General features: G+C 44.8%; 1 protein-coding gene across 2 annotated transcripts in view; it reads left to right on the plus strand.

The window, feature by feature from the left end:
* FCHO2 (FCH and mu domain containing endocytic adaptor 2) overlaps nucleotides 1–18,847 on the plus strand; it is a 4,043,518-nt gene that overhangs the window by 2,645,236 nt on the left and 1,379,435 nt on the right. The window lies entirely within an intron of this gene.

An 18,847-nucleotide genomic window follows, 5' to 3' on the forward strand; every position in this document is an offset into this window, starting at 1 on the left:
ACTGGATGATGCGTCGTTTCCTGAGGGCTCAAATGCAGATGGGGTTGCTTCAGCCTCCCCCCTTTCCAGGGGGGAGCTCGGCCCCTTTCTTTACCCCAATCGCTCCTTCTCCGACCCAGTTTAGGGTTTCGGAGTCTTCGGATCCATGTTGTTTCGGAACTGGGGAACCGTCGACGCCGACTATGCCCTCGAGCGTGTCGGAGCCTAGCTCTCGTGGCCAAGAGCCGAGCGTCGGATCCAGGGGGGAACTGTGTATTCGGTGCTGTTTAGGCCTGAGCACACTTCCCCCTCGGGTCCGACCGCTACGGCTCCTACGCCGATCCCTGCAACGGAGCCGAGGGGACTGCTCTCGGAGCCAGGGGAGGGAAGTTCGCCCTCTGCGTTTGATGTAGTGGAGAGGGTGCTATCGAGGACGTCCAGATCCCCGGTCCGGGCTGCAGATCCATCCTTCACCCCTGCACATTTGGGCCTGTCCTCCGGCCACAGGGACAGCCTGCATTGGCGCTCCAGTTGGTTCCCTTAGAGGAACAAGACCCCATGGGTGAGCCCTCCTTGGATAGCCCCACCGAGGAGGTTCCTCACAAACGGAAGTGCAAAATGAGGCACCTAGACTCCCCTGAGTCCCTCACAGAGGACACAGAGTTGGAGGAAGGGGAAGGTTCCCCAAGGTCACCCCCTGAGGATGTCTCCTTTGGAGACATCATGGAGATGTTGCGAATCAGAGGGTGGTCTGCCCAAAAACCTTCCTCTGACAAGTCTGTGTTCCTGGATGCGTTTGATGCAGGCCCATCTACTTCTTTAGTGTCCCCCCCGGCTGACCCCCTGGTGGACTTAATTACCACCAGGGCTTGGAAGGAGCCAGGCACCGTGGAGCCAATTCCCAGAAGGCCAGACAAGATACTTAGTCCCCCTTCTAATAGGCTGGCATGGTCTAAAGGTTTTCCAGTGGATGCCATGGTGGTGGCGGCTGCCACCAAGAAGGAACTAGCGCAGGAGAGTTCCTTGGTCCACCCTCCAGATAAGGAATCTCGGATGTTGGACCGCATTGGAAAGCGAATGTTTGCTTCAGCTACCATCTCTGTAAAGGCGCTGAACTATATGGCACACATTATCAGACTCCAACGAGACTTGATTAAGGAATATGCTGGAGCCCCCCCCCCGGAGTCCATGGCAGCCGAGGACAAACGCACCTTCTCGACTCGCATGACCACTCTGAAATCTATTACTAACACATCTATGCGGCTGCCCTCCCATGCCACGGAGGGGGCGGCTAGAGCCAGCAGAGCAGGCATCGCTCTGCGGTGCCATGCCTGGCTCCACCTTTGCGATTTTGCGGAACCCTTCAAGGCATCCTTCGCGAACGCGCCCTTTGACGGTTCTACGCTCTTTGGCAAGACCGTCCGCGATACGCTGGTCCAAAGTGAGAAAGACGGGAAGACGCTGTCTGCCGTCGGGATCCGCTTCTCTAATCCCCAACAGTCCTTCTCAAGGAACCAGAGGGGACAAAAGAAGATGTGGTTCCGGAAATCACAGCAGTCCCGTACTGCTTCGGACCCCTTGTCCTTCAGAGGCAGAGGAGGACAAGGTGGACGCCAGCCCAGAGGCAGAGGGGGGGCCGAGGGATCTCGGGTCTCGAGAACCTTTCTCTGAGAGGCCCGCGTAACAGCCCTGAGGGCTTTACCCGACTGTCCCTCTCTGGAGGCAGTCTGGGGGCGTCTGTCGGAGCACCTCCAAACTTGGGAGTCCATTACTACGGACCGGTGGGTGCTCCGAATTATATCCAGAGGTTATTCCATTCCCTTTGAGTCTTCCCCCTCCTATGAAACGCCTCCCCGATGTCTCAACCGATCAAAGGGAGGCGGCAGCTTCAGAAATTTCGAAGCTATTTGGAAAAAGAGCCATCCAGCAAGTCCCCCCAGGCTAGTCCAGATTGGGAAATTACTCCAGGTTCTTTTTAGTGCCAAAAAAGACGGGGGAACTGAGGCCTGTCCTAGACCTCTCATCTCTAAACTTGTTCATTCCCAAAGAGAAATTCCGGATGGTCACTCTGCAATCTATTCTCCCCTTCCTACGGGAGAACGACTGGATGTGCTCCATAGACCTCAAGGATGCATACTACCACTTTCTAATGGACAGACGATCCAGGAGGGTCCTCCGCTTTCGGCTGGGAGCCAGTCAGTATCAGTTCAGGGCTCTTCCATTCGGCCTCACCTCAGCCCCCAGGGTGTCCACCAAGGTCATGGCAGTGGTCGCAGCCCACCTGAGACTTCAGGGCATTCGGGTCTTTCCGTACCTGGACTGGCTCCTCACCGCCTTCACCAGGCATCAGCTCTGCTCTGCCAGGGATTATACCCTGGCTCTTACTCAGCGTCTGGGTATTACTGTAAACCTTCAAAAATCGTTCCTTCATCCTGTGCAGGTTCTGGAATTTATAGGGGCCAAGATAGATACACGCCACTCCAAGGCCCTTCTAACAACAGACAGGTTGCGCAGTTTGTGTCTTCATGTTTTGACAATTCTCCAGTCCCCAGCCCCACCTGCGGAATTAGTCCTGAGAGCTTTGGGCTCCATGGCGGCAGCCATTGGACTGTCGGCTTTGCGCGACTGCACATGAGAATTCTTCAGTGGACTCTTCAGGTCCAATGGTCACTTTTACTGCACCCCTTGAACACCCCAATTCCCTTGAGCAGGGTTTGCAAGGACTCCCTTCTCTGGTGGCTGCACTCTCAGGAGCTGCGAGAGGGAGACCGTTTGTCATGCCTCAGCCCCAAGCCACGTTGACCACGGACGCTTCTCGCCTCTGGTGGGGAGGGCATGCTATGGGCAGAACCATCCAAGGCACGTGGACTCCCTTAGAGACCGTTCTGCATATCAGTGTTCTGGAGATGAGGGCAGTGCTTCTGGCGTTGCAAGCCCTACAAGATCTTCTTCCTCCGGGAACTATTGCAATTCAGACAGACAACATGGCTGTAGTCTGGTACATCAACAAACAGGGAGGAACCAGATCTTAACCCCTTTGCCGAGAGGCTATGAGAGTTTGGGAATGGGCGATCTCCACCAACCACTTTCTGGTAGCAATGCACATTCCAGGCCGGACCAACATCCTAGCGGACAAGCTAAGTCACTTGATCCTCACACCGTACGAGTGGTCTCTAAACCCGTTAGTAGCGAAACAAATCTTCCTCAAATGGGGTCTACCTTGCTGTGATCTTTTTGCTTCTCCGTCAAACACAAAGTGCAGCGAATTTTTCACTCTAATTCCCCCAATAGGGGAGAGCCCCAGAGACACTCTGGTTCATGCTTGGCCCCCCGGTCTCCTTTATACTTATCCCCCGCTTCCGCTCATGATGAAGTTCCTGCAGAAAGCCTTTTGGTTGGGGAGCAAGATAATCCTCATAGCCCCATTCTGGCCTCACCACATCTGGTTCCCGTACCTGCGGTCTCACAGTGTAGTTCCTCCTTGGATCTTAGATCCCATTCCGGATCTAATTTCTCATCCTGCGGGATTACTACCCCCAAACCTGGGCAACCTCAAGCTCACTGCTTGGTTGATCCAGTTCCGCTGATAGCAAGGACTCCCGGTATCTCGTCACCAGTGAAAGCTATTCTGGTAGCAGCACACAAACCTTCTACCAGAAAAATCTACAGTAGTAAATGGAAACGTTTTTCCATCTGGGTCAAAGACAGGGGCTTAGACACCTTTACTGTCCCTATTCCGATGATTCTTTATTTTCTGTCCCATATCTTTCATCAGGGAGCCAGTGCATCTACAGTTAAAGTACAGTTGGCAGTCATCTCTCATTTTCACGTTGGGGATGATATAGGATCACTGGCTTCCACCAGAATTTGCAAAACATTTTTAAAAGGCGCTTTTCTGTTAAAACCGCCAGTTAAGTCTGCGGTCCCACCATGGGACTTAACTTTAGTCCTACAGGCTTTGACGGGCCCTCCTTTCGAACCCGGCTGTTTCTGCTCAGTTGAAATTTTTATCTTGGAAAATAGCCTTCTTGATTGCAGTAACTTCAGCCAGGAGAGTGTCTGAGCTTCAAGCCCTCTGTATGAAACCCCCTTACCTTATATTTCATAAGGACAGAGTTTCTCTCAGGACTAATCCTTCTTTCCTCCCTAAAGTAGCCTCTGAGTTGAATATTAATCAGTCTATTAATCTGCCAGTGTTTTTCCCCAATTTCCAGAACAAAAGGGAATACACATTACACAAATTGGATGTACGTAGACAACTGCATTTTTATTTGCACAGGACAGCAACCAACCGCAAATCTGATCAATTGTTTATGTCCTTTGCCAAGTCTTCTTTAGGTAAACCTATTACCAAAGTGACATTAGCCAACTGGATTTCACAATTCATCATTCAGGCCTATTTAGCCTCAAACAAACCGGTACCTTTGGGAATCCATGCTCATTCAACCCAATCCATAGCTACCTCTGCAGCGGTCTGGTCTAGAGTCCCTATAGACGACATATGTTCAGCAGCTACTTGGTCCTCCTCTCATACATTCATTTCCCATTATAAATTGGATACGATTTCCAGGAGTAGGGCTTCCTTTGGCTCTGTGGTGCTCCGGAATATTCTTCCTTGAGGGCCGCCCAAGGTTTCTAGGTAGCTGGGGACTCTGTCCCACAGGTTGCAGACCAAATTAAGTTAACTACTTCAGATAAAGAAGTTATGTACTCACCATAACGTTCCATCTGAGTAGGTAACTTCATTTGTCTGCAACCGACCCCCCCTCCATTCCCCCTGACAAGTTTCCTGCTTCTTAACCATGGGATAGGATTGCACATTCTGTTAGGCAGTAGGTTACTGGCCTCTTTCGAGGGTCTTGTGGAGTCTTTATAGGCAAACTCGATCTGAGGATGGGGATGTGTAGCAGGGGATTATGGGTAGGGGGAAGAGCTAGGAGCTCGGATCTTTTAGTTAGGTAAAGCTGCCAGCTCGGATCCGAGGACGGATCTGATACCCACAGGTTGCAGACAAATGACGTTACCTACTCAGATGGAACGTTATGGTGAGTACATAACTTCTTTTTTACAAACCTTAACATAATCACCTTTTGAACCATCAGCCAAGTGTGAACTAAAATTCTTGACCTGGAAAACTTTTTAGTGACCCTGATAATCTGACATCAGTCCTGGAGCGACAGCATCCGACGCAGAAATACTAAATCTCTGGTATTCAGACCAACTGAGGGCTACCTGCAGGCAGATAACCCAAGTGTGATGACTGCAACAGTGAATACACTCTAACATCTACATAGGTTCATAGATAGGTACTAGGCTATTGGCCCTAGGGCCTATATAAGCCTAGCCAAACGGTACCCTGGCTTTTGCCACCCAAGGAAATTATTTTCCTGTGCCCCTGTCAAGCAGAGTCACAGAAGTGATCCCCGGGGTGAATTTCCTATCTCCCATCCAATCGTCAAGATTTTTCTTGAAGAGTGCTAATGAGGAGCTTTATTTGATATAGATATATAGTTTCTTCTAGAGTATGGGAAGTCTCTGAGATAGGAATCTGTCCCTCCAGCATGTTCTGTTTATTGTGATGACAAGGTTTAGGTCCCTAGAACATGTAGCTCGGAGGGATTGGGATTTCTTTACGTGGAGCATGTCCAACAGCTCTGGGTTTGACATAGCTTTGTATGTTAGGCAGAGATCGCCTTTGAGTAGGCGATATGCGACAGAGTAAAGCTGGAGTTTTTTGAGACGGTCTGCGTAGGGCATCTGTTTGAGGCTGGTAATTCTCTTTGTGAGGTATTTCTGTGGCCTTTCCAGTTTTCGTAGATGTCTTGTGAGGTACATACCAAAAGGGGCGTTGTACTCTATAATGGGTCTAATGAGTGATGAGTAGAGGTGAACAATGACCTCTTTTTTTCCTGGATGAGAAACCTTTTGTGATGAGGTGTGCCACGTATGGTAAGTGTACACAGCTGTACTTTTTAATCTGTGCAGCAGTAATACTGGGTGCCTGGCAATCTACTGTATTGTGATTGGTCATTTGGGGGGGTAAAGTTGGCACTGAATCTGTCAGCCAGTATGTTAGGTTGGTATAGGAGGTACCATTGTGCAGTAGCTCAGAGCAAATCTGGGTATTGCAGTGGAGATTCTTTACATAACTGTAAAAGGCCCTGGGGTTGTCTTTACTATCTGCTGCAATTCTGTTTTCATAGCCTTTAGAGGATTTGATGAGGGATCTCAACTTTTTGTTGAGGCTGATAAGGAAGTTTTCCCAGTCTTGGGAATTCACCTTACTCTGCATCAGTTTCCTCCTTCTGTTGTAGAGTTTGTTTATGGCAGGGGACCACCAGATTGACTTCCTTTTTTTGGAGGAGAGTGTCTTGGTTCTATTGGGTATGGCGAGATCCATGCATTTGTGTACGTGTTCGTACAGTGCATTGGTGTATGATTCGGTGGTCATGTAACTATTCTCCATTTGCATGGGTGCCGTGAAGTTAGCCACCTCTGTTTTTAGGACCCCAAAGTTAGCTTTGGAGAAGTTTTTCATGGTGGTTACCTTTGCTGTGGGAGGAATGTGGATTTCCAAGGTGATTAGTTTGTGGTCTGATCTAACCAGGGAGGAGTTGACTATTGGTGTAGAACAACGGTTGTCCATGTTAGTAATGACCAGGTCTAGGATGTTGCTACCTCTAGTGGGAGTAAGAATGAGCTTGTCCAGGGCATTGGAATTAATGAATTCCAGGAAATGTTGGGCAAGTGTATTGGTACATGAGTAGTTTTCCCAGTTAATAGGAGGGGTAGTTGAAGTCGCCCAGTATGAGAGTGTTAGTTTGGACCCTAATATTCTCTTGTGTGCTTAGGAATGTGGAGTGAGAGTCTTGGAACATGGTTGAGGACCTATAACAGGCTGCGACCTGAATCGCTGTCTTACCCAATGTTAGCTGCACCTGAAGTATGTCTGATGCGTTATGTTGGGCTACCAGTCTGGAGTTGTGCGCATCCTTTATAAATATGGAAACATCACCGCCTTTCCATCTTCGGTCCAAGTTCTGGGGCTGAAAGGTGTGGAATGAGTTATAGCCTGGTAGTGCAGGGGTGCTTTCTGCTGACTTGAACCAGGTCTCTGTTACAGCACAAATGTTGATGTTCTCCATTTTAAAGAGTGCTTCGAGTGAGTGCATTTTGAGATTTAGACTTCTGACATTGAGCAGCATGACCCTCAGACTGGATTTGTTTGTAGCTGTCACAATGGTAATTTGGTCTTTGGAACACCGCCTAAAAAAGGCACTATACGGGTGGCAAGAGCCTTGGCCAGTATCCAGAAGTACACCAAAAAACTGAGGTGTTATTTTAGGAAAATTTCAACTTCTGGTGATTGCATATGTACAAGGTACCACTAACCACCACTGTGTGAAGAGCAGTTTCACGCAAACGCAAGGCTTATATACCTTCAGAAAAAAGAGCAAGTTTTGCACTAATTATGCCTTAATGTCAGTCAGGTAAGCACATGATGAGATTTCTGCAAGCAATTCCCAGCTCAAATAGGTGAAATCAGCCCCTCTTCTGCCACAAGAATGCAGACTGTGACCCTCTTAATGTAAAATGACTGGCTTGGAATGCAAGTGTAAGGATCCCCAAACAGATACTTGGAACTAAGAAACAAATCACAAGGTGCAAAATTATTTCAGTGCAGATCAGCAGCCCTTATAGCAGTTGTAACAGCAACTTTTATTCTCAAAAGAAGTACAGAAAAATAATAAATATCACAGTAAATCTTCACAGTATAATAAAAATAATGCTTAGCTCCATTTGTCTTGCCAGGGTTGATGTCATATGCTTGCAAAATCTCTCAAAGTCTTTGGCATCATTGCCAAATGATGAGCAACCCTGGATAAATGAGCCATACAAGTGCAAGGCTTATACAAGTTCAGAAAAAAAGCTAATTTTACACTAACTGCTCTAAGGCCAATCAGGTAACTACCCAATGAGCTTTCTGCCAGCAATTCCCAGCTCACATAGGTAAAATCAGCCATCTCCGGCCATAAGAGTGCAGACTTTTGACCCTCTTAATCTAAAATGACTGGTTTGGAACCCAAGTACAAGGAACCACAAACAGGTGACTGGAACTAACTGACAAATCACTTGGCCACTGTTTGGTAGGCTGAACTTTTATAGTTTTCTTGTCATCTCCATTTGAACCTATGTCACATTTTTCAAGACTTGTTGCTTTGATGAAAACCATCTTACAAAAAACTAAATACATTTTAAGAACACCCTTCCCCTGTTAATTTAGAATAAACACACACAACTGTGTACATTTTCAACAAATAGAGTTTAGTCCTACAGATAAGAGCAATAGCTTCAAATTGACAGCTGCGCCCACAGGCATTATCTGATCTAAAATTAAGGTTACTCATGTCAACATGCATATTTCAGCTCCCTTGCACTTATTGCTGCCTGTACTTTTCTTATCTTTATTCCTTTTACAGATGTGAAAAACAGCTTGTATGCTTTTGGAAAACAAACTTTTAAACTTAAGAAAAACACACTGAGTACCTTTAAATAAATTCAAACTGTACACTGTTTTATTAAACGATTAAACTATTAAGGCTGCTGAACCGGCTACTATTTCTTATTCACTTTGTCCAAATTCCGACCTTATTTTTCACTGAACTGCTTGCTACTGTAACTTCAAATTTTGTATTTATGTAGGCAAACAGTGTTCAGATCAGAAGTAATTTCTTGTATTTGCAGACAGCTAGTCTACAAGTAAAAGAGGGCATTAACAAGAAAAAAAAAAACAGCTAACAACTTTGCACATGCTTGAAGGGATATGTGTATGCTTCACTACAAACACACTGTACAGATTTCTGACCAACTGCTTTCAGCTACAGACTTCATGTCTTCCACTGAGAGTATTTGCTAATGGGAAAAGAAGTTAATGATTTAGCAGAGTCAAGGAACTTTGCATTTTCATGCCTTTCATAATTTTGTCTTCTTTTCAAGCCTATCTTATAAAACACAAAACTGTCCATGCCTCCTTTTGGCCAAGGACATCAATCTAGACATACACCCTTGTAAAAACTAGGGAAATTATTATCTTAATTCTATATGTAATACAAACAGTACACTTTTATACCACATTCCCCCACCCCAGCAGGTCAAGATGACATTATATTAAGTACTTATTTACTTTAATATCTTGAACATGTACATCAATCACTGAAAGGACCCCCACCCCAACATGTAAAATACCCCTGATTGCAAAGTGTACAAAACTGTTTTACAATATAACTTGCAATTTCCATCATGAAATGTGTTATACAAAAGTTGCTAAGAACAAACATTGTTTTAATTATAGTTTTCCCTTTAGTATCCTTCTGAACATTGATGGCATAATGTGGTATATGTGCTTACCCACAAGGTTAAAGAAGTCAAGAAAATGCCACTCTTTCTCAGCCGCTTTTTCATGCAAAGCTCATAGTCCTCTTCCTGATCAACTCCTTCTTCAACCACTACTCTGTGGTTCAAGTCCAAGGTACTCCTGATTCTAATTGTGAACTCCTGTACTTTTTTCTGTCTTTCCATCAATTGTCCTTTGTAACACTGGAAAAGGTTTCACTGGCAAAGTGTATCCATGAGCTAAGCAGTCAGAAGAATGAAAAGCAGAGCCCCCCCCCCCTTTTGATTACTGACTCACTGTTCCTGTGTAAACTTTACTTCCCCCTTAACCTGTTCTGTGTCAAAATATATGTTTGATCCTCCAGGAAAAAGTATTCTGAATATATTCCTTGATATTACTGGATTAAAAATGTTTGTCATATGCCTGGTGCGCACAGTAAGTGATCATTTTTTACAACTCTCTACTGACTCCAATTTTTAGTACTTTTCCTTTCTGAGACAGTTTTATCAGGATTAACTGTTTTTGCTTGTATGGATTGTATCATTGCTAATGTAGTTCCTGGCTGCTTTTTCATGATAAGGTTTGGAGCACACATAGTGTTTCCTCTCAGTTGACAAATCTTGACATGAAACAGCAGTCCGTTTATTTTTACTTTCATAAAAGTAATACAGTCTGTTCCTTTCAGTTTCTCTTGTACATGAGAAAAATCTGAGGTTTTGTCTCTGCAGTCTGTATTCTAACTCTACTGTTTTTAAAACAGCTGATGTTGAGAAGTCTTATGGCCAGCCAGCCAGACTTTTCTTCATTTCACCTTCTGATGTTTGCAGTTTTATCATCTAGTTACAACGTCTTCTATTTTTTCCAGCCTTATGTTATTTGAGTTGAGATATTCCTTCAGTGCTTTATTTATTTTAAGCACCTCTGAGTGGATTTATTTTCCCTCTAAATTACTGGAAGCCATCTCATGTACCAGAGTTTTCTCTTCTGCTTTTTTGTTTTATTTAATCTCAAGATCTCCAGTTTTCTTTTTTGTTTGGATCCAGGCAGTAGTAATACCCAGTGGTTGAATTTTATACAAAAAGAAAGTTACTCTGGCCCTTTTTTTCAACAGTTACAGTTTTTTTTCACTGGGAGAGCAGAAATCAAAATTCCTTGTTAAATACACAGTTTGATTAGAAGAAATAATTAGTTGATATTCCTACTTTTAAAACCAATTTGAAAAAAGATAAGCTTTCATTGTAGAGTACATAGAATTTGGAATTTGTGTCCGGGCTAAGTTAGAATATTTGATAACCTTAGTACTTGTGAAGCAAGGTTGGATGTATGGTTTTGGGGAAGGTACAAGGTCCTAGTTATGCCAGTTGCAAACTCCTTGACAACCTCATTTATGTTTTGTATCAAAGTAAACCAAACTGCAGTAGTGCAAGAAAATTTAATAAATTCAATAAAATAAAAGATTAGCGCTTTCGTACATAACAGAGTACTTCAGATCTGAGAGAAAGCGCGTTTTATTGGATTTATTACATTTTCTTGCACTACTGCAGTTTGGTTTACTTTGATACAAAATATTTTTTCCTGCTACCAGACTTTGCTCCTTCACCTTGTTTTACTTTGTCAAACCTCATTTATGTATTTATTTTTACATGTATTAACTGAGTAGGTACATTGGCATGAAAACCCTTTTCAGATGCATCCTGGGCCAAAAGGCAAAGGCTGTGAGTTTGAATATTTCTAAACTAAACAATGAAATCAGATTCTAGTCCCTACCGAAAAATATTCTCTTCTGAAAGCTTATTATTTCTCTCAAAAGTTTCCTAAACTCCTTAATAGTAGATGTCCTTCTATTCCTATGATGCAATATTCTAGTTGTGGGATTTTCTGCCCTCAGGCGACTTGTATGTCGGCTGCTATACAAAAGCTTCAGCTTGGCTGCTGCAGCGTGCGTGGGACTTCAGACGTAAGCCATAAACCAGGGGCCTTAAATGTGACGTCTGCATGCACAATCCTCAAAACTTTTCAACCATAGATGACCTTCACATCGTACGATCGCTCCTTCTCAGACATCGCATCAATAAAGCTAAGTAACCCCTTGGGTTTCTGTTTTTTCTTGTCTTGCAGATTGTTATTGCTTAGGCTTGGTTATTGTAGCCTTTAGCTGATGTCAGGTAAAAAGTGAAAGTGCCAATGTGGGCGCCAGATACCCCATAAAGACATCCATGATAGGTGTGTTTTTTTTGCTTAGGTCGGAAGCACGACCATTCATTTGTGCCAAAGACCCTATGCAGCCGTTTGACCGCTTTAAACCTCTACCTAGAAAACCAGCGCCTTAAGCAGTTAGCCCTTAGAATGGATCCCACATCAGAGGTCGCATCCGAACCTCAGTGCAAGAAGGTCAAGATTCCTAGGCCTTCCTCTCTTGCCGCTTTTCTACCTGATGCCCCGCCAACTGCTGGTCTAGGAGCTGAGCGCCCGTCAGATCCGTCAACTTCAACAATGTCCTTTGAGGATGCCGTTGCACAGACTATGACCGACATGTCGCCTGAGCTTACCCAGACTCCGACTACCGTCGATATCGAGGGGGAACCAGATTCTGTGGTACCTCCGACCAGGATCCAGACATCGGAAATGTTGACCTCAAAACTTGACTCCAGGCCAGTTCCTACTTCCACCCCAGCCAAAAAGAAGCAGAAAACCAAGCATACCTCCTCCTCTGCAGAAGCCCTACCAGATTGGCAGGCCTTCACTTCCTCTCTCATGCAGGCCTTTATGGCCCTTAGGTCTTCAGCCTCAACCTCCACTACTCTGCCTTTACTGAGCCCTAGGCCTGCATCTGCCTCTTCCCTCCCATCCATGACCTCTCAGTTTAGGGTGGAAGAGCATTATTCTTCCTTTTCTTCCTCAGAGGACTCCATTTCATATACATCCCAGATTGCTTACCCCCAGGAGTATTATTCTTCTGATGAGGAATCTGTGGAAAGGGATTCTCCCCCTGTGGATATTACCTTTGGTGAGACCATCACCAAGATAAAATATTACTTCAAATGGGATACTTCCCAAATGACTGACACCCAAAAGAGATACTTCGAGGTACTTCAAGTAGAATCCCCTCCCCTTTGGCTGTCCCCCCGGTTCTACCTGCTTACTTGGACGCCTTTAATTCAGCTTCTAAGGCCCCTAAGCGCCCCGACCACTACTATAAAGTGCCAGAGGAACAAAAATTCCTAGTTAAACTACCCTTTGTGGACCCAGCTGTGATTGCCACCAACCCTGATAAACAGTCTAGACTGCTGCCTTCCACCTCCCTCCTACCCACAGATAAAGATAGCAAGTATATGGATAGGATGGGAAAGAAGGTATACACATCCTCCACTTTGGCTTTCAGAGCCATAAATGATCAGACCCACATGATTAAGTATGCTCTAGACTTAGTGTCTCAAGTCTCCTCCATGCCGGCTTCTATTCCTGACAGTCCCATTAAGGCTGACATTTCCTCCAAACTTTCCTTGGCCCAGCAAGTAGCCAAGCACTCCACTAGATGCAGCTATGATGCTGCAGAATCATCTGCCCATTTTGCAGCATCTGTTTCTGTCCTCAGGAGATGCTCCTGGCTGAGACTCCAGAATCTACCAGAAGACTTCAAGTCCAAGATCTTGGACGCCCCCCCTGGATCACAATTTCTTTTTTGGAAAGCAATCGGCAGACCTCTTCAAGAATCTGCAGCAAAAAAGTAAAGAATTACAGGACATCAAACATCTGCTGGTGTTCCCTCATTCCCAAGTATTACAGGAACTACCCTGCTAAAACCACTTGTGTAAGGCGAAACCCTCCACAGAAAGCTGCTTCCTCTTCCAGATCTAGAAGAAGGGCAAGAAGACCTACCACGTCCAGACCTTCTGCACCACCTCCTCAGCCCAGAAAATCTTTTCAGGACAGAGGAGGTCCCAATAATGCATGACTGCCTTGCCCACCTACCACTTTCTGCACTCTTTCCTCACTGTCTCCCCTTCTGGAAATCCATCAGCACAGACCAATGGGTCCTATCCATTATCCAAAAAGGGTACTTCCTATCCTGAAAAGAAAAAACACCCAGGAAAGGTATTCCATTTCCCCCAAAAAAACAAATTAATCTCCTGCCACAAGTTTTGTCAGACCTTTTAAAGCTAGGCACCATAAAACCTGTCCCCTCAGGACAGGAAGGAAAGGGATTCTATTCCCGTCTCTTCCTAGTCCCCAAAAAAGATGACCCCTGGAGACCCATCTTAGATCTCTCCTTTCTAAGTCTCCACCTTCAGGTACCCTCCTTCAAAATGCTGTCACTTCCCACTCTGCTGCCACGTGGCTAGCCCCAGCCATTGCCTTCTGCAGAACACAGGGAATCCAGATTTACCCATATCTGGATGACATCCTAATACTAGTAGAGTCAAAAGATATCCTCTCAAGGCATCTGCACTTCATCATGTCCCTTCTGCAAAGTCTAGGGTTTGCCATCAAACTCCCAAAGTCCTCCTTGAACCCAGACCAGGACAAAATTTTCCTAGGCTGCAGAATCAGAACGGACAAATGAAGGCCTTCCTCCCACAGGACAAGGTTCTATCCCTGACTTCCCACTTCAAGGAAATCCTACACTCCCAGAAGGTGACGGCAAGGCAATTTCTTCATCTCTTAGGCTTAATGGCAGCAACCATCCCCATGCTACCACTGGCCAGAATGCACATGCGCAAGTTACAGTGATACCTCAAAAACATTTGGTCCCAGCACCTACATCACTTAGAACAGGTTATTCCCCTCCTTCCCTGTCTAAAGACAGAAATCAGCTGGTGGATTCAGCAAGTCCAACTAAACCCGGGACACCCACTTCTCCCCCTGCACCCCAACCCAAACAATGCATACAGATGCCTCAGATTCAGGTTGGGAGGGAGACATTGGCATCCTACAGGTTCAGGAAAAGTGGCACCCTTCTTTACAGGCCAAACACATCAATGTCAGGGAAATGACAGCAGTCTTCCTTGCTCTAAAGACCTTTATCCCCATTCTTGTACCAGGGGTGCTTCTGATAGTGACCGACAATACCACTGTTATGTGGTACTTCAACAAACAGGGAGGAACAAAGGCCTATCAGCTGTGCAGACTGACCCTGCTGATATGGGACCTAGCCTCTCGGCACAACTAGGTCCTGCAGACGAGCTACATCCCCTCGCAGGACAACAAGCAAGCAGATCTCCTAAGCAGGATTTCCTCTCCACAGCATGAATGGATGCTGGACAGGAAGGTCTTTTCAGACATAGTCCACCAGTGCGGTACTCCACAAATAGACCTGTTTGCCTCCCCCCAGAACAGGCAGCTGCTGACCTTCTGCTCAAAGACCTACTCCCCTCTAGCATGGAGAGTGGACGCTTTCAACATCTCTTGGGAGGGGAAGTTTCTTTATGTCCCCCCCTTCCCAATGATTCAGAAAGTTCTCCTGAAAATCAAGAAGGACAAGCCAAAAATCTTGTTAGCGACTCCCTACTGGCCAAGGCAGCACTGGTTCCCCCTACTTCACAATTTAGCTAAGGGCAATCACTACAAGTTACCCTGCAAAGTGGACATACTGACACAAGACAAAGGAACTCTCCTCCACCCATACTTGCAGATGTTATCCCTGACTCTGTGGGTGATAAACTTTTAATCCCCTTCAGACACCACTACTCAGAGGACGTGCTTTCAATCCTGAGGGAGGCAAGGAAACCTACCACCAGAAAATCTTACCTAGCTAAATGGGAAATATTTACAAAGTGGTGTCTGGACAAGGGAAGGGGCCCTTGCTCTGCTGATGCCCCCTTATTCTTGCTTATGTGTGTCAATTGATCAAAAGCAAACTTTCCTATTCTTCAGTGAAAGTACACCTTTCTGCTATATCAGCCTGCTTGCTGCTTCATCCCCCCTTGCTAGCCAGGCACAGGAAACATAAAAAAATACATACACTTTCCTAAGAGGAAATTTATCCTCCAAATAGAAGCAATCACTCCAAATCGACATATGCACCAAAAAGTATTATCTACTGTAAGGTTAAGGTTAACCATGCTAATGACTGTACTGATGGCTGAATTCTTAATTGCTTATATTGCTATCTATCTTGCTTTGTAGTCCCCTTCCAAATTTGAAAAACATCTAGTATACTTTCAATAAGCATTAACTTTTAGCATTAAAAATAGTTGTTCTTCTTCTTTTGGCTTTTCCCGGTTAGGGGTCGCCACAGCAGAACTCCGGTCCACTAATGATTGGCAGTAGATTTTTACGGTGCCGAGGTGCCAGCCCGATGCCCAACCTTCAACTAAGGCACGCCCATTCACGCATGTCTTTCGAACGCCACTCGACCACGGGGAGGACATGCAGACTCCACACAGAAGGCGCTCCAGCCGAGAATCGAACTGTAGAACCTCTTGCTGTGAGGCAGCAACGCTATAGCTGCACCAGCGCGGCTTTTTTAGCATTAAAAATAGTACACTGGCTAAAATAAAATAAATTGTGCTGTGTTATGTGTAATACATTAAAGTGCTAATGCTGCTGGGGTGACAGTTATTTGTACAGCTATTAAATTCCCACAGTGTTTGAACTTCATTTTTTACTCATTTTCATTGAACAGCTTTCTAATAGCCATTTAAATGTTTATTACATTGCATCTCATGGAGCTAAAGAAAAGTTCACTCAGAACACACTATCCAGACCTCTTATAAGTAATTGTCCACATCTGCAGGATGCTTGTCTTCATCCAAAAGTTGGGTGCTAGTGGAAAGACGCAGCTAGTTACTTTGCTAATGCCAGAAATATGTTTCATGTTTGTAATAATTTTTATCTTGTTTTTAAAATTTTTCGCTTACAAATGTTTGTAGTTTAACATTAATGTAGACATCTAGCTCTGTTAAAAAGGTGAGGAGAGTTATCTTTTTATTTTGTATATAATACGATTGATACTGAATTTCTGTGGTTCTCTCCAGACACTAGAGTAGCAGGAATGGTGCCTTTACCATCCTGTGGTGATGGCGTGTTTAAATAACTGCTCTTCTCTGTGGACCTGGACTAGGATTCAGAAGTGTGCATGTCATCCATTTATACTGATTGGTTTAGTGGATCTGAAGTGTGTGTCATGGAGATGTTCATCGTGTTTCACTGTTGCAGTCATTACTCTTGGGTTATCCTGCTGGCAGGCTACCCGCAGTCGGCTTGAATTCCAAAGTCAAGTCAGTTGCTGTCGCCTCTTCCCTGACGTCAGTGCGCCAGGGGTATAAAAGATGCAGCCGACTTCATTTTCTTCAGTCTTTCTTGCAGCGCTGTGCCCGAAGCAAAAGCAGTTCGCAAGTGCCGGTCGGCCGACTCCTGAGATTTTCTAATCCGAATTTCAGAACCAAAGTCTTCATTAAAGCTAAGTACCCCATTGGGGAAACTTTTTTCTTGCTCCAGACTGATGTCAGAAAAAGTTAACAATTGTATTTCTTGTGGGAAGCAAATACCTCATAAGGATTTTCACTCTTACTGTATTCCTTGCCTAGGCCCTGACCATAACGTTGCTAGCTGTCGGTTTTGTGCTAGATTCAACCAACACACTATTAAGTGTCGGTTCGATTTTGCATTTCATTACTTTGGCCGAAGGTTTAATTATATAATGCCGTTGGACCAGCCGACAACCGGAGTTTACAAAAAACGCAAGGACAAGGAAAAGGATAGGCATCCGAGGTCCAAAACCAACGACGAGGCCTCCGTTAGGCCAGTCGCTGGTTCACCGGTTCTCAGTGAGGCGCTTCTGACTCCCACTTGGAGCAGACTGGGCCTCTGGATACTCAAGGTATTGGACACTCGGAAATCATTCCCTCAGATGGGTGAATACACTCGAACATCTAGATTTATGGTTGCTACACAACTGTACTTTCTCTAGTCTTTGTGCCTATTACCCCAGTTAACAGACAGTTTCAGAGTTGCAAGCTGTTATTTGTAGGGAATGTTACTTGACCTTTGATAAGGATTGACTGTCCCTTGAGACTCGCCCATATTTCCAGCTTATGCTTTTGGAACTATCCCCAAGCAGTCTGTTCACCTCCCTGTTTTATTTTTTGGGGCTAAAATGTTATGAGGGTGACCCTTTTATACTCTTAGAGTGCGTCACTGACTTCACAAAAAGGCAAACTGTCTATATCTCCTTTGCTCTGGATATAGAGGGCCTAGCAGTAGCTATGCAAATCCTGTCCAGATGGGATGTTAACAGCATCCTTTTTTGTCATCAGAGGGTGAGCCATCCCTTGACCGCTTAACTCAAATACTGTTCCATCATGTGTGTTACTGCTTCCTGGGCCTACTTTAAAAATCTGGAAATTTGTAATCTAACACATGGTTGCTGCTTCCTGATTTCACAAGCAGTGCTGCATGAACTATTAGTCTATGAGTTGATTCTCCACCAGCACCTCAGTGCTTCAGGATTTTACATTAATGACCCCCTTTCTTTTTAGGCCTCTTCATTTCCTTCCTTCATAGGAAATTGTTTGATTTGTTGCCAACTGTTTCCCACTGCATAGGGCCATTGAAGTAAGGTATAACAAAGATATCAGTGCTCACCATACGGGTTGCTGTTTACGCTGCACTTTGCATTTGGTGCTTATAATCCTTAAAATTTCATCCTCCATTTGGATGGCCCCACTACCTGGCCTTCTAAGTTTTGCATGTTTATAATTGTATATCCTTCTTTGTTTATTTCAGGTGTGCTATTTCATTTTCATTGAAATCAGAAATGAGGAACACAGGGCTTAATCAGCCCTCCTAGGCCCATTGTGTGATGCTTTGGTCTTTTGAAGGCCTGTGCAAATCCCAAGCACGGGAGCTAGCAAATGCAAGAAACGGGCCAGGACAGGGTGGGTGGATTTGGTGTAATGGTTAAGGTGTTTACCTCTCATACCTGAGGTGCAGGGTTTGATTTTCCTCAAGGGAATTTAGCTAGGCTTAAAATGGCCCACAAGGGCAGCTAACCTGGTACTTAACTGTGAACCTAAGTCCTCAACTGACACATTCTTCAGATGGTCTTTTTGAAGATTAGCTAATATGACCATTACTCATAGTTCTGCTATATTTTCAAGAGTGAATGAGAGAGGGTTTTGCAATAGTTGTGATTAATGCTCTTTCAGATTCAAACTCCCTTCCTTTAGAACTGTTTCTTTTTGATTAAACCCATTATAAATTCTAAAATTTGTACACCATTATTAGTTTTAGTAGACTTTCTGAATGAAGATATCTTAAGGCTGTGTCACAAAACCTTCTCACTTGTTGGCTTTGATTAGTAGTTTTTGATTAGTTTTATGGTTTATCACTTAGAAAAAGAAAACTGAAGCTGTCTTGAGGCAGCTAATGATGCAGCTGTTTCAAACCAGGACATTTGCAGCCCTGGAAACGACTGGTTGAGAAATGGTTTAACTGAGTGGCTTGAAACCCATTGTGTTTACTTGCAAGTGT

Source organism: Protopterus annectens, chromosome 2.part2 (assembly GCF_019279795.1).
Source record: "Protopterus annectens isolate FY-2018-M chromosome 2.part2, PAN1.0, whole genome shotgun sequence".
Lineage (NCBI taxonomy): Eukaryota > Metazoa > Chordata > Ceratodontiformes > Protopteridae > Protopterus > Protopterus annectens.